Below are 17051 nucleotides of genomic sequence, written 5' to 3' on the forward strand. Positions count from 1 at the left end.
AGCTCTAGGCCCCTGTTATGTGGGATGCCTCAGGACTTGGGTCTTTCACCTTTCCTTTTTAATATCTCTATAAAGTTGCTGAATGAGGTTATTCAGCAGTATGGGATTCAGTATCACTGGTACACTGATGATACCCAATTATACATCTCTACCCCATGCCAGACAGGTGATGTTACTCAGGTGCTGGCTCAGTGCCTGGAGGATGTAAGGGCCTGCGTGGGGAGAAATCAGGTGCAACTCAACCCTCGCAAGATGGAGTGGTTGTGGGCTTTTGGTCCCCTGGGGTCAGGAGAGAGGATACCTTTGACTCTGGATGGGGAGCACTTCTCTGGACAGAATTGGTGTGCCTTTTGGGGATCTTCCTGGATTTGTGGCTCCTGTTGGAAGAGCAGGTGGTAGCCGTGGTCAGGGGAGCCTTTGCACATATTCACCTTGCATGTCAATGGCACCCTTTTCTGGGAGACTTTGCTAACAGTCACTCATGCCTTAGTCACCTCCAGATTGGATTACTGCAATATGCTTTACATGGCGCTGCCCTTGAAGACCATATGGAAGCTGCACTTCCAGAATGCAGTGGTGCGCACAGTTCTGAGTGCTTCACAGTTTGCCCATGTCACACTGCGGGTTCCGTGAGCTACACTGGCTCCCATTTGTTTTCCGGGTGCAATTCAAGGTGCTTGTTATCACCTATGAAACCTTACATGTCACAGGGCTAGGTTATTTGTGGGACCACCTCTCCCCAAGGATATCTGCCTATTCCACTAGGTCAGATAGGGCACACTCCAGATCTCTTCCCTCAAACATTGTAATCTGGTGGGACCTCAGAAGGGTGCCTTCTCTGTAGCCAACCCAGCCCTTTGGAATAGTTTCCCACCTGAAATTCGGGGGTGGGGGGAGGGGGCACTACTCTTTTAGCCTCCCAGGAGGTGGTGAAGACCTGGCTCTTCTCCCAAGCATTGGGCTAGGATGGGGGTTGAGTCAGGAGGCTAATAGTGATTGGTCTGGCACCTGATGGGAAGGGTATGATCTGTTTTTATATTGTTTTTATTGGTTGCTGGGAGCCCTTTAGATCACTGTGTGAGATGGCCATATAAGTTCTATTAAAAAAGTAAATAAATAAAAACAGGGTGTGTAGCTGGCCTTTCTGCTTGCAGAAACACGCAACACAGCTTAGAATTAAAATGAAAATGAATGAATGAATGAATGAATGAATGAATGAATGAATGAATGATCATAAAAGCAATTGCAATTAAAGTCAGATAACAATTTAAAGTTTGACAGAGGAGATGTGTTTTTTGCCATTTTCCTAAAAACTGCCACTTACTGAAGGCCAGAATGTGAGAGCTTTTAGGGCGATTCTTGTGATTCAAACACATGCCAACTTCAGTAAAAAAGCACACAGAAAGTTCTTGCTCATAGGATATTATTGTCCTATGAATGGGCACAAGCTTAATAAGGTCTTTCAGTTGCTAGTAGAAAGTGGTACTGATAGCACTGGGTTTTAAGATTTTTCTCATCCTTCAATTGTTATTTGAATTGATACAAAAATAATAATGTGACTGAGAAATGAAAAGCCATCAAGAAGTGGCCCATATGTGAAAAAGTACTCTGAAATGTTCTCTTGAGCTAATAGCCCAGGATTGTATCCTGTCTCCAAGAATTCAGCTCGATAAACAATGCATATCCCTATTCAGCTTTTGATTTAAGATCATAACAATTACTTGAGTAGAAAAATGGCTGAGCGCCTTAATGCTTTATTCAATTACCTTCATGATGAGTATAAAAAATTGCTTTCCCCTTAACGTGCTTTTAAAATTGTAATTTGAGTAGCTTTGGAGCAAACTGGAACTGAGATAATGCCTCCATAGAAATAATAGCCAATCAGTGTTGACAGGTTAAGAACTGATATATGCCTTTAATATCCACTTCAGGGTGAGGACGAGAATATTTCAATTTAGTTTCAAAGTGATCTTTAATAAATCATGCAGCACTTTGTCAAGTCAAACCTATTTTGAAAGCCACAGTTTGGGGAAGTGAAAAATATTGCAGCAGATGCGAAACAAAATCCAAGGTGTTTTTTATTTATTTATTTATTTATTTATTTATTTATTTATTTATTTATTTTTCAAATTTGGACAATGCACATCTCACAAGGAAGTGGCTGGGTCGTTTACAATAAAAACAACAAATAAATATTAATTAAAATGTGATAAAAATAGTATAAATACAATAAAAACCAAGTACATACATACATAATACGATCTTGCAAGGTGCTGCTGCTAGAAAAGATGTTAACATACAGGAGCATCTTCAAGGTGCTAGCCACCCTAGGGTTGATTTCCCCTTTTTTTCACCCCATGCCAGTTGGCAGAGCCAGGTCTTGACTGCTTTCCGGAAGGTCAAGAGAGTAGGGGCCTGCCTCACCTCTGGGGGGAGAGTATTCCATAGGGCAGGGACCAGGACAGAGAAGGACATTAATGAAGCAAACAGAAGATTCAAATTAATATCCATTTCATCATGATAACTCCAACCTGGATTCCATATGCAGATGTTACATTTGCAATCAGATGTATACAAATATACCAGTTTTCTGCATTTGTCTTATATAATGCTTGGAGGGACTGGTAGCAAGAAACATGATCATGCTTCAGTTTCCCAAATGTTTAATCCATTGAATTCACAAACTGCTTTGTGTAAAAAAAAAAAAAAGCTATCAAAGTCATTTAGTTTCATCATTTTAGTTCTGAACTGAAAGGATGACTTTTCATATGTTCAAATAATTCCCAAAGCTCAGTTGAAATAGCAGACCTGTGAAGTCTATATAGCCCTTACTAAGGTTGTATTTTTTTAATCAGTAGGGGATCTAGTCTGTTTTGTTTTTCTGTAGAGGGAAGACTAACTTTAAAGCCCAGTGCAGTGCATTTAACTAAAGTTACTAAGATGTTTACTAACTCCTCAGTTCAAATAAACCATTCCTTATTGTTTAATCACCGTAATTATAGAGGTAGTCAAGACCATAAATATATTATATTAGAAAAAGCAGGTATGCTGATTTATGGACTCGTAAATTTTTGGAGTTTGTTTTTGAGTAGAAATAGAAAGATTGGGAAACTTCTTCATTTAAATACATGTAGCTTCTATATTAGGGCCCATTCTCATGACATAGTTGTGCCATTTCAGAATAGTTGTAGTTTTCTGCTTCCTTTCTAACCAAATAGAATCAGACCATCATGATAAACTGTAATGTGGTTTCCGTCTATCGGTTTAGCTCATCTGCTGTGATTAGTTAACTCTGGGTTATGGATTAGTGTGTTGTATAATTGTAGCTTTCTGACATTTCCTATGATTCTTTTTTCTATTCTTTCCCCTTTCCCTTTCCCTTTGTTCTCTGAGCAATTATTCATCTCCAGCTGGCTCCCCCACTAATTACTGACTTCCCAAATTTGTGTGTGTTGATTAATTTGCTTTCTATCTCTTCCTTCCTTCTCTTGGCTTAGCCACTTCAGCTTGTCTAGCGATTCTAAATCTTCATTCTCCATCTCTTGATATGGTGAGTGTTTATACACGCCTTCCCATAAATTGCCTATGCACGTTGCTCAACCTACTCTGTTAACATACGCATCCTTGGCGTTGCTTATGCTCCGTAGAAAACCATGTACAGTGGACCATGTGCCCTGTGATGAGCGGCTGCAGGAACTGTTGGTTCCGCTGCTGCTTTTAATCTTGTCTCGTAGCTGAATCTAAAGTGTTAGATTCAGTCAGCAGAAATTAAAATACTAACGATAAAACAGTTAAACAATATAACCAATAACATAAATGCAGCAGCAGTTGTTTTTTTTAAAAAATCCTAATTATTTTAAACCAATCTTCTAATAATCACCAAAATTATGCATAAATAAATATATTTAAAATACTAGTGTTTTTCTCCAGATACGCTGGTTGGTTAATTTAGGATTTGGCCGAGCTGTAATGAATGATGTCCTTCCTGGTACCATGGTGTGTTGCTAATTACTTCCTGATCTGTGACAGATGATGAAGGCATAGATACTACAGTATACTCTGCACCTCCTTAGCTCCATTGTGGTATTGTATAGGGTAATAGTAGTAGTAACAGATCTTTACTTTCCATCCTCTGCTGGCATCCGCCTTCTAAAAGACAGAGCATAGGGTTGCTAAAGTATGCTATGCATGCTGCAAGGGCTTGTCTGTGATGCTAAGCTGTAGTTTTTTTCATTTCATTTTGTTTTGGGTAATTGTGTTGTGTGAATGCATCCCAAGAAGGATACCAAAGCTCATTTCTGGCAACAAACCAGAATTTAAATCCATTGCTAGCATGCAAATCCTGTGTTAGATTCAGGGCTGTGGAATGTGCACATACAACCTTTGATTCCAACTCCGACTCCTTTAATTATGTATCGATATAGGAAATAAATTATAATTATACTAATTATATATTTCCTATATCAACTGCAAGCATGCAACATAGAAGGCATTAAAATTAAAATATATCCTGCAAAAAATAGGATATATAAATATATATTTCATAGATATATAAATGTATATTTCATAGACAATTTTTTCATAGGAAAAAATACCTATGAAATAGGAAATTTTAGCATATATTATTTATATTATATACAATTTAAATTTGTTAGGAGTTGGAGTCGGTACATTTTTACCTATTCCAACTCCAACTCCAGTAACCCAAGAATCACTTCCAACTCCACGATTCCAACTCCACAGCCCTGGTTAGATTTCTGTGCAACCAAGCAACTGAGATTATCTGACCCTGCGCTCTGTTGCATTGAAAAGGTAGAAGACTGGTTAAAAATAGTGGCTTTCTCTCTCTTTTGAGTTCAGTAGGGGAGTTTTAATTTGCAACATTTCTGGATCAGTTTTAAGGAAAAGGATCTAAAAGAGCATTAGCTTTAGACAGTGTGTTTTTATATATTTTGTCTGTGTTCTAAAAGCTGAGCCAGCATTTGAATTCAGTTACAAGTTGATTAATTGAGAGGACCAATAAAATGTCCTGAAAAGGGAAATGCTCTCACATTTTACTGAAGATTTGGAAAAAGGAAAAGGTGGTGGTGGTGATGAAGTCTTATCACATATGTAAGGTACAAGGTAGAGTAGATAAAAGGGAAAAAAATCATAGGAATATTTGAAACCCAGAATACATGCAGAGAATTTCATTTCTGTTCCTTATAACTTATAAGTAGTGCAACTGTTGGACAAGGGAAATGTTATAATGTATGGTAGCTATATAATGGTTGACTTTGGACTTATAAAGGCTTTTTTATGCTTCTTCAGGTTCAATAAATAAAATTTTAAAATCCCAAAATAATGGTCAAGAGATAGCCAATCAGCAGAAAGGCTGATCAAGTGATGCATTCATTGGCTTGTTTCAAAGAAGTTATATCTTGTTCTTTAGGATGGCTGTGCAGTGCTTCAGATTTGATTTAAAAAAAAAATACTTAAGACAGAGTTGACTTGTGACCCTGAGAAAAGATGCAGCTGCTTTAAAGAGTTGCAGACAGGTGCTACATTTGTGTCTCCACAAAGCACCTTTCTGAATCAAATCCCTAGGGCTACAAAAACTGTCCTCCTCAGCCTCAATCATAAAGAACCATTAAAAATGATGAACAATTTTGCTGCAAAACATATCCTTAGGGAGTTTAGCTAGTTCTGGCTTTTCATATCTTCACTTACATGATGAACAAGGTCTGAAACACACTCATGTTAAATTCACATTTAATTTCTTAAAGTTAAGTAATCTTAGTTCTTTATTTAACTGATAAAATGAGAAGTTATTAGACTGCTACAAATAGTAATTTATATGTACAGTAGTAAATGGTCAATGCTGTTCAACTACATCACATTTACTCCAGAACAGGGAACTTCACTGTTGTAAGGCTGATAAAAAAGTAAGCTCAGTAATCAAGAAGAAGTTATTCCAAACCATAAAAAGTTTAGATACAAGTCAAGGAAGGTTACACCATGTTTAATAGGTGTAACCTAATAAAAATTTATTGGTGCCTATAGCTAAGCACATTCTAAAATATACAATGCAAAGTAAACTAAATTGCATAAGCTAAAAGCTAAGTAATAAACTCAATTAGATACCGTATACTACATACATAAATGAAAATCAACAACCAACATAATATGCACAGCTCATTTCATCTCTCTCTCCCTCCCTCCCTCTCCTGTATATTCATTCTAATATACAATGAGGGATGGAAGTAAGAATTTTGAGAGAGGTGGTAGCATTAAAACTAATAATAAGAAAATATACATTCATCACATTTGGGAAATGGAATAGAAAGGTAATTGATCTATTGAATAAAAGAGCTAAGAAAATACTACATTAAGGTGAAGACATTGAAAGAATATGCACAAATTATCTTTGTCCATCTTCACTGAACAGCATATATAATAAGTGCCACTGCTTGAACTGATATTTTCAGAAAGGGAATCTGAGAATTTGAGGTGTACAGGCATTTGATTTAGGCCTTTTTCTTACAGATTTACAATTAATGGTTTTATGAATTAATTTCTTTTTTAAAAAGAAAAGTGGTCACACTTGCAAAATGCAGTAACTACATATTTAATACTTTTTTGTCCTTTTTAAAATTTTTGATTGGGAAAGAAATGCTTGGTAGTTTTGACAAACTTCATCAAGTATTTCTTTTCTTTATTGAACATAGAGTATTGATGATATCCACTGCTATGAACATTTTCTATTCTACTTTTAGCAAGTTCTCTTGCTAAAAAGTATTAACAAAAAGTGAGTTCCTGTCTGAAAAATAACGTTAAGGTGTAAGTGAGTGAGTAAGTGACTGTGGGAAATATGTATTGTTCTGATTTGAAGTAGAATATTTTGGATTCATTCAGTAGCTCCTAATTGGGATACTCAAAATGAGTCAAATCAAGAACCGTTAGACTTTGTTTTTTATTCTATACAAGCTTTTACTCTTAACGTCTCCTTAAAACATTACAGTGATGAGAAAGAACAGGGTGAGTGTTGTGGAACTGAATGACTTATCTTCTAAACACAGGGCGTCACTTTCCAAACCTCTTCATTTATAGTGCTTCTGCAAAGGAATGCTAATTCTTATATTATCCTTTACCTAATAATGGTATCTAATTCTAATTAAAACTAAATAAAAATATAACACTTTACTTTAAAAATATATCACAATTTAAAGAAGCCTAACCACAAAATCCCTACAATTATCTTTCCATAGTTTGGCAGGTTTTGAACCTAAACATAGCTCACCATCCTTTGCCAATTTCATAGCTATTGCTAAATGAATAGCAGGATAGATTGTAAAAGGCATAAGATTCTTTTGGACAAAGTCTTCTTTGCTTGGATGTCTAAAATGAGGCAGCATTTATTTTTATAAACAAGCAACAAATAATTCCTGCAATGTCATTGTATATTTCCAAAAGCAAGCAAATAAAAATGTCACAGTTTCTTCTGTTTTTTTTTTAAAGCAGAATTTAAAGGAGCCTTGTTCTAAAATCTCTGCATTTATTTCTTTGAATGGATCTGGCATCATCACCCTCAAAATTGTTTATTAAGTCTGTGAATGTTATCCCATCTTGTGAAAAGGTGATTTGAAGAATTATAACCTTAACTTCCCATGCTAATAAAAAAAGAAACACATGATTCCATTTTCAGAATCTTACTTTGACACCAGTCACCACATTGAATTAGTCAGCCTCTGAGTTTATCATGATCGACTTGGATATTTTCTGAATTATTGAACTGAGTCCATAACCAAACGTGCTGGTCATGGTAAACACATATTTTATACCAGGGAATTTATTGAGGAAGACCAATATGCATTGTGAGTGATGTTTAGAGTCTTAAACGTATTGCCTTTATTAAGAAAGAATATTTTCCATGGTTATTAATAGTGGTGATAATTTAATCTCTCTGTGACATGGAGTTTAGTCAATTACTTAGGGTGATAGTTTCTAGTAATAGCTTACCATGTATTCTTTGACATTGAGGTCAAATAAGGTTAATTGCTTTCTGTACCTGAAGACAACTTCGTTGGTAATTTAGGAAATAGGTACTTGCATTAGTCAATTTTGTGAATTTTTTCTTCTCATGAAAGTGAGTAGATTTTCTCAAGAAATATCAAAAACAGCACTCCTTAAATTCCTTATATCACACAAGCAATTTTACATTATGCAATTCAAAGCAATCTTGGAACATTTTCTGTAACAGTGCAAATCATATCACATCACTTATCTGGAAATTCTAGCCACGTTTTAATTTATATTATCAACAGTTATTATCATGAAGTCCTTAGTGCATTCTTTTCCAGTGAACATGATACTTAATTTTCAAAGAAGCCCATTTGTGTTTAAGCATTAGCTGTTTTTTCCTACCAGGCCCACCAGAGGGAGCTGTGTAACAAGCTTTTGGATTTATGGTCATGACGGTGAATCCCATTCATTAATATATTGCTGTACATTTTAGATGCTATTAATAATTGTTAGACTTCTAAGCTCTGCAATTTAAAAATAGTAAAGATGAAATGTACACATACAGGATTTTTAAAAAAATGCTGATTGGGATATGGTTTCTTCTCTTTAGGAAGATGTCAGAACCTAGCAAGTTGATATATATATGACCTATACTAGTGTTTCTTAACCTTAGGAACTTTAAGATGCATTGACTTCAACTCCCAGCTGGCTGGGGAATTCTGGGAATTGAAGTCCACATGTCTTAAAGTTGCTAAGGTTGAGAAACACTGATCTGTACATATATTTGCATATGTTTCATACAGTGTCAGTGGCAGAGGACTTCCTAATCAGCTGCTTTAAGTTAGCTCTATGGATCTTTTGGAATCATGACTGCATATTGGCTGTTTTCCATATTGCTCATTACACCAGTGGACAAAGCCCCACCAAGTTCATTTCTCCTTGTCTTTATATGACTTCATCCTGTGAAATCCAAAATTTTGCCAATGGCTTATAAACTTATTGAAGTAAATCTGATGCATAAGTTAAGACTAACACAGAGCTGCCATTTGTTACATCATGTCCACTTTCAAAATTTACCACCAAGGTTGAGAATGCAGAGATGAAAGTGAGACTGTGCACAGAACACACTCTTTCCCTTTTTTTTTTAATATTGGGGACATATTAGATTGGGTACATATTTGCCATAACTGATTTGGTCAGCAAATTTGAAAAGGAACCATTTGGGAAGAAATAATAGTTTTAAACCCCTAGATTTTAACAAATCTATGATATGTATTAATTAAGTAGCTCAAATGTAATTTTCAGAAGTGAGCTCCAGTGTGTACAATCAGAGTTTGTTTCCTGACATTGAACATTGTAGCCTAACCCTTTAGAAATCTTTGTGTCTAGAGAAACAACATATGGGCAATCTGGTAGACAGTACTTATCTGGATTTTCAAAATCCCTCACCAAAGACTCCTGAGGATCCCAGCAATTATGACATAAGACAGAAGATTCTTTCATGGATTGTTAAGTGGTTAAAGAGCAAAAAGTAGACACTAGAAATAAATGGTTAGTTCTTACATTGGAAAAACATACAGTGAAATTCCCCAAGAGTGTGTGTGTGTAAGAGAGAAGAGTTATTTCTTTTAAAACAACCTAGAGTTAGGAATAAACAGTGAAGTAACCATGTTTTGGTATGAGGCTAAATAATATAAGATAATAAAAATAAAAATACTTTTTCAAAATTAAAAAAAAATATTGAAGAGGCCTGAAAACAGTCTTTCCAAGCTGGAGGAATCACCATTAGAATATTATCTGTTTAAAATTTTCTTCTTGCCCTATTTGTTCCACAAACAGTTTTTAAAAGTTACTATTAACTTTAATGTTATTGGCATCAATAAGGAAAAATTAAACAGCTGCATAGCATCAACACAGAGAATGAAGGTTCTTACCACTGCCCCCAAAAGAAGCATAACACTGCAACTATATTATGGTGGTGAATTTTTAAATTCACAATCTATATTACAGTATATTGGTGCAGCCAATCCTTGAAGCTGGTTCAGTCCTTGAACCTGAGATTCATTCTCTAATTGATATCTGAAGATACAACAAAGATGCAGTTCTTGCTAGTTAGTATTAATCTACATTTGGAAGTTCACTTCTATCTGGAACTCCCATCCAAAGGCTTGAGAAGGGAAATCTAGCCAGTAGATATTTGGCAATACTCTTAATCTCATTTTTCCATAGACTCAACTTCATTGCGTTTTGGATGCCATAGATGATTGGAGAAAGGTTATGTGTCTTTGCAGCCAGATGAGGGAATGCTGTGAAATGTATCTCCGTTACTGCAAGAACTTAAATGTAAGGAATTTCCATTAAACCTTGTTAAGATGGTCCAATTTTGAAGCTGATGTTCACCTGAATAAACTCCTCACTACAGTGCCTCCAGAAAATTAAAGACGTACACATAGATGAACATGAAATTATGGTCTCATTCGACGTCACGGCACTCTTTATGTCCATAAACCCAGAACTAGTGAAAGAATCCATATCGGCAGTACTACACAACACACCCGACTTAACCAAATACACCCAGATCGAAATACCCAGAATCATGGACCTCATCAACCTCTGCCTCACTACCTATTTTCAGTTTGATGGACAAATATACCAACAAATCAGAGGCCCACCCATGGGATCACCATTATCAGGACTTATAGCAGAGATTGTAATGCAACGCCTAGAAGCTATAGCACTTCCTCACATATAACCTAAAGTATGGATCTGGTATGCAGATGACACATTTGTTATAATAAAAAAGGAACAACTAGAGAAGACACATGAAACCATCAACAACATCTTCAAAGGAATAAAATTCACCAGAGAGGAAGAAAACAACACACGCTATCCTTCCTGGATATCTTCATCAGCAGAGGAAACAACAGTAAATTAGAAACCCAAGTTTATTGGAACACAACCCACACCAATCAAGTACTCCGATACCAAAGTAACAACCCTACCTCCTACAAGAGGAGCTGTGTAAGAACATTATTCAAGCGAGCACAAACGCATTGCGGTAACCCAAACAGCAGAAAAAGGAAAAAGACCACCTACACAATATCTTCCCACAAAGTGGATATCCACGCAACTTTATCAAAAAGTGCATGACCACTCAACCTACTACAATACAACCTACAAAAGCTATGAAAAGGATCACACTGCCATACATCAGAAACATCTCAGAAACCACCAACACGCTATTACAACCACATGGCATCTCTGTAGCACACAAACCAACAAAATCACTCCAAAATATCTTAAGCAAACCAAAAGACCGAGCAGCCCAAGAAGAAAAAACAGGAGTCATCTACAACATACAGTGTAAGGACTGTAACAAACACCATGTAGGACAGACAGGCAGAAGACTAGCAGAGCGCATCCATGAGCACCAACTAGCAGTCAGAAGACATGATGAGAACTCCTTAATCTCACAACACATGGACAGACTGAGCCATAGTTTTAACTGGGAAACTGTCAGCGTTTTTAGACCAAGCTAAATCCAAAAATGCAAGAGAATTCTTGGAAGTTTGGTATTCAGACAAGGCAGCAGTTAGCAGACACATAGAGATAAACAGCATCTACATATTATTCAAAAGAGACAAAAGACCAGAAGATTGCCTCACCAGCAATCATCACCCAGATAAGCAAAGGTTACCACCAGGCACACAATCAAGCAGTCAACATGTGCTAATCAAGGAACTACCAGAGGAGCAAAACAAACCCTCCACCCCCACCAGCACTGGCAAGACAGGTCACCGTATATAAATAGAGAGAAAACCCCATCCCATTTTAGCACTGAAGATGCTACCTAGCTGGGTAATGAAACATTTGCAAGAAAAGAACCAAGCTCAGAGAACCCCAAGGACTGACTGACTGACTGACTGACTCTCTCTCTCTCTCTCTCTCTCTATATATATATATGTGTGTGTGTGTGTGTAAATAAAAAAAGAGTCATGTAAATCAGGTGGAATATCAAGGATATTGAATCCAGATACTTCACAATATCTGTTATGACCCATTTTTATTAAGAAAAGTCTTCAGAATGTACACAGCAGCCTTGTAAGAAAGAGGAATTTTTTATCACTTGCGTTTTCTGTTTAAGCTGCTAATAAATTACAGAAGATCTGAATTTACTGTGAGCACCAAACAGCAGGCCTTAAAAGCTTTTAAACAGTTAAAATGGAAGCTTCTAGCTGATTTATATGAAGCCTTACCCTGACAGATAAAGCAAAAGCTCCTTTTGATGAAGATCTTAAAATGAATAAACAAATAAATAAGGAGACCTGAGAAAGAGGCTCAAGTGAGGTCTAAATTTTAACTTCAAGACTCAGACAGCAAGGATCCAATGCAATCCTTCCTGAGTGTTGCCCAACAATTGGAATAAGGCCATAAATTTTGATGAAAGTTCTGGATCGCTGCTTATTTTTTCCACCACCATCTTTGTGGCTTTGTTATTACATACCAATTTATAATAAGTTTTATTAATTTTACTAATGATGAATTATGTATACAGATAATGTTAGGTAGGTAGGTAGGTAGGTAGATGTGGAGTCCTTGGGGTTCTCTGAGCTTGGCTGTTTTCGTGCAAACGTTTCATTATGCGGCTGAAAATGTTACGTAGCCGGGTAATGAAATGTTTGCAAGAAAACAGCCAAGCTCAGAGAACCCCAAGGACTCCAGAGTTCAACCCTGAGCTACACATATTCGCTTCAGATAGATAGATAGATAGATAGATAGATAGATAGATAGATAGATAGATAGATAGATAGATAGATAATTGTATATGATTTGAAATACTTTGCTTTCAATCAACCATGTTTCTGTCTGTTCAATAAGTTATTACATTTATATTCCACCTTCCCTCTGGGGGAAGGTTGTGTACCTGGGGTCTGTTCTTAGTTTTATACACACAACAACCACTACATTGGGTAGGTTAGGCTAAATGAGAATGACTGGCCAATGTGATCCAGGGAGCTCTATCATAGAGTAGGACCTTAAACCTGGGCTTAAATGACTGTACCACAATGGACTGCAGATATTATTTTCAGTAAGTAAGTTAGGCTGAGAAAGAGTGACTGGTCTAACTCACCCAGTTAAACTTGCATGGCGTGGGGCTGATTTGGATACAGATCTCTTGTTCTTTGATAAGATATTCCATACAGGAGGTGCTACTACACCCAAAACTGCACATCTTGTCTTCTTTAACTGACAGAACCTGAACATCACAAAACCTTTGCATTGGGGAAAATGCCATGACATAAAGATGAATACACTTTGTAGCTCATGGTGTTGCAAATACTATATTGCAGGAAAATATTACATCAAATTTGGCAGAAACCTGGAGTGATGCAAGCAGCTGCTTTGTTCACAGATAGGAGCTTAAAAGCCTTTCCCTGCCCTGAATTAATTTACAAGTCAAGAAGTGTAGACAGTGTCATCATAGTTATTCTTAAAACTCATTAGGCATAGAAAACTCCATCCAGGTATAACTTAATCTAGTGTTGCATTAAACCAGTGTTTCTCAACCTTGGCAGCTTTAAGATGTGTGGACTTCAACTCCCAGAATTTGGGAGTTGAAGTCCACACATATTACAGTTGCCAAGGTTGAGAAACACTGCATTAAACTATATTCCCTCTCTTCCTCTCTCTCTCTCCCTCTCTCAAGCATGCATACACAGCCTTAAGCAGTGGTCCCTTAATTTCCCTTGCCTTCAGACATTGCCAAAAGTCAGGACTAGTGCTTCTGCTAGAGGGACTTTTCTTCTGTGCACTAACAGAAACACTTTCCACCTGTAGATAGGCAGAGCCAGCTTTCAGCCCCCTTGACTTTACCTTCTAATAGTGAAGCTTCGTAGTGCTTCACAGTTAAATTGGCTGCTGACAGGCTTAATTTAGATGGGCAAATGGCTTATAAAAAGCCAGCAATCTCAAAAAACTCTTTTGTTTCCTTTGTTATAAGGGTGACTTCTTTTTGCTATAGTAGTACCCAGTACTGGTGGCATGTCCTAGTTTGTTTGAACTGTCTTTAGGTCTAATGTTACTTTTTCCAAGTTTTCAAATTATACAAGAGGGGTTTAAAGTCTAGTCTTATGCTATTTTGTATGCTGCAGTCATCAGTCAAAACATGTTATCAGTATGACAGTGCTCTACAATTGTCATTTCAGCTTCAGCAAAGAATTCTGTGCTTCCATAAATGAGTGTTCTGGGCCTTCAGCTGTTGTAGCTTTCACTTTTAAAGTAATATAAACCAGCTTTTCTGAAACTGGTGCCTTCTAGATATGTTGGAACTGCAGAATTCTCAACATGACAAGGAATTCTGTGAGCAACAATCCCAACGTATAAAATGGGGAACGTTGATTTGCTGCAACCTGAGTGTGGATGAGATTTTATTTTTTATAAGAATAATATATCTCTCAAATATGTAAAAAGATGCATGTATGCATGTATGCATGTGTATGCATATACACATATCTCCATTTGATATCATTGCATCAGAAAACCTTCACACTTCATTAAGTTACTTTTATCTGTGAATTTCACTACAAAATATCCTGTAAAATATATGGAGTCTTAGTTCAGCATTTAAAAGGTGTTAAGTTTATATTGTTTTAATATTTGCCTTTTCAAAATTCTCCCAGCTTTTGTTTGCACTTTGACAAAGAAGTCTACCACGATCAATTTGGAAGTCAAGCAAAGGCCCATACAAAATACTTCAACATATGGATGCCCAAGTTGGGGGAGAGGCCAGAGCCAGATGTGCATCTCACAGAACATAATGGGGCCACAGGATGGTAGAAGGGGAAAGTGTTTGTGGTCAGAGAAAGTGGACCTATGCATAATATAAACCACAGTTTACTTGAACTATACCTCTACTTAATAACAATACTTGTACTAAAGTTAACTTTATGTTAATTCAACCCAACTCTACTCCAGCTTTTCCTATCATAAATAGACTAAATTTAAATTTAATTTACTGAAAGTTACATCGGAGCTGAAGGACCTATACAAGTTTTCCAGGAGGAAGACATGTGGGGTTCAAGTTGTGGCTTCATGCCTTAATTAGTCAAGCTCTACCATGCATCCAATGGAAAAATTTCCATGCTAGAATCTCCTCTTTTGAACTATCCAGAACACACTTTACATTCTTCAGTGAACATTCAACCTTGACTATAGAGAAAAAGGCAATTGCTTAGGTAGCCAATAACTCTACACAACCTGGTTACATATACTTGGCTTCATTCTTTACTACCACATGTCATGCATTCAGAATCAGAGTGCCTCCTCTCTCCATTGTTTCTCTCTTGGAATAAAAGAAAAAAGAATTTCTTCTGATTTGGAAATAGTTTTAAAAGATCCAAAAAGAAAGGCAGTCTACAGAGCTGAGGGGAAGGGCAGAGGTAACCACCTCACAGTAGCAATAAATTTGCCAGTTCATTGCATGCTGGAGACAAAATTAAAAGGCACTTATTTCTTTTATGTATGTAAGATCCAGTTTTTTATTTTTTATTCTCTTGCTCGGTTGCCAAAGAGCTTACCTCTGAAAATATACTTTTCAGTCCTGCTCAATGTTCAAGAAAGCTAAACTTGTGACTATAGCCTGCTATTATTAAATTATATTTAATCATCTTGCCTCTACCCCTACATTGGAATATTGATTAACTAATGTATTCTAATTTACTGTTATGCTTATCCAAGTTCCATAAGCAACAAGGATTTCTCGGGATGCATGGCACACCAAGTTCTAATTTTCTTTGGAAGAAGGTCACTGGAGATGTATGGCATTTTCTAATATTTGAATTTATTTATTGAGCATAAATGCAGCCTTATCTTAAATTCTCACAGCTAGAGAGGGTGCAAACAACCCACAATGCTATTAACATACATAGCTAAAGAAGGTCAGTTCTCTCTTGATCTCAGTCTTGTCTCTCTCGAAAACAGACTCAGTATTTTCACATCACCACCAGTTCTGCTCAAAAGCCATTTGAAGCCAACCTGTGATTGTCTTCATATCTGCCAAACTTGAAATGCTGAAAACAATTCTGCAACAACTGAACCTTTGTGAGGGAAAAAAGAAACCTAGGAGGTGGATTCTGAACATATATGTTGCCTGTTTTGAGTTCAGATAGGTCTGGTGCTGATTCTGAACTGGTATGAAGATCCCATGAACAAATGCCTTCAAACTGCTGTTTCTATTGTTACTAATGATGCAGAGATAAATAAATCACATTATTCTTATCTAAGGAAGAAAGGAACAAGGCTTTTCCATTGTTTCCTAGCCATTCAGAAATTATCAGAGATCATCGAGCTCCCATCACTTGACTGTTAGCACATACTTTGTCATGTCAAAAGCTATGGTCAGCTATTCCTTCAAGGAAACCCACAGTGAAAGTTCTATTCACAGAAATTAGTGTAGCTGTGCTGGTGTCGCAGAATGGCTGAATAGGACAGAAGGCAGGGAGTTTCAACCTTCCTTTCCCAGAAACCCCCTTGTCTTACCCCAACCCTGATTATTGCTTTCCTTTAGCATCTTGGTAGCTCCCACTGCCACTACCCATATTCCAAGGTGTACCTCACCTAATGTCCTCCCCCTTGCTCTGGTGTGTGGGAGATGCAGGGTTCTTACAACCTGTGCCACCATTCTGGTAATAAAAAGTTGAAAAAAGGTAAAAAGTGAAAAAATTTCAAGACTGCCACTTCCTAACCATAGAGCATAGAGGCTTGTGGCTAGAAGATGCAGCCTTTCCTTGGGAAATAAGGCAGTCTCACAGGAGGTGTACACAACCACGCTTTAAGAAAATTATCAAATGTAAAACCACTTTTTAATTTTAAATATTAATACAGGTAGTCCTTGCTTACCAATCACATGTTCGGCAACTGTTCAGCAAAAGTTACAACCATGCTAAAAAACTAGACTTGTAACTGGTCTTTGAAGTTACAGCTGTTGCAGCATCCCCATGGTCATGTGATCAGGATTTGGGCACTTGACAACCAGTGCACATTTACAATGG

The 17051-nt window shown here is 36.9% G+C and overlaps 1 long non-coding RNA gene across 8 annotated transcripts in view; it reads left to right on the forward strand.

Moving 5' to 3' along the window:
- LOC112541787 (uncharacterized) overlaps positions 1-17051 on the forward strand; it is a 163704-nt gene that overhangs the window by 3370 nt on the left and 143283 nt on the right. The gene's annotated exons all lie outside the window — the stretch shown is intronic.

Source organism: Python bivittatus, unplaced genomic scaffold, assembly GCF_059951505.1.
Source record: "Python bivittatus isolate LINGU-HERP-01145 unplaced genomic scaffold, Pbiv_v1 ctg000480_np1212, whole genome shotgun sequence".
Taxonomy (NCBI): Eukaryota; Metazoa; Chordata; class Lepidosauria; order Squamata; family Pythonidae; genus Python; species Python bivittatus.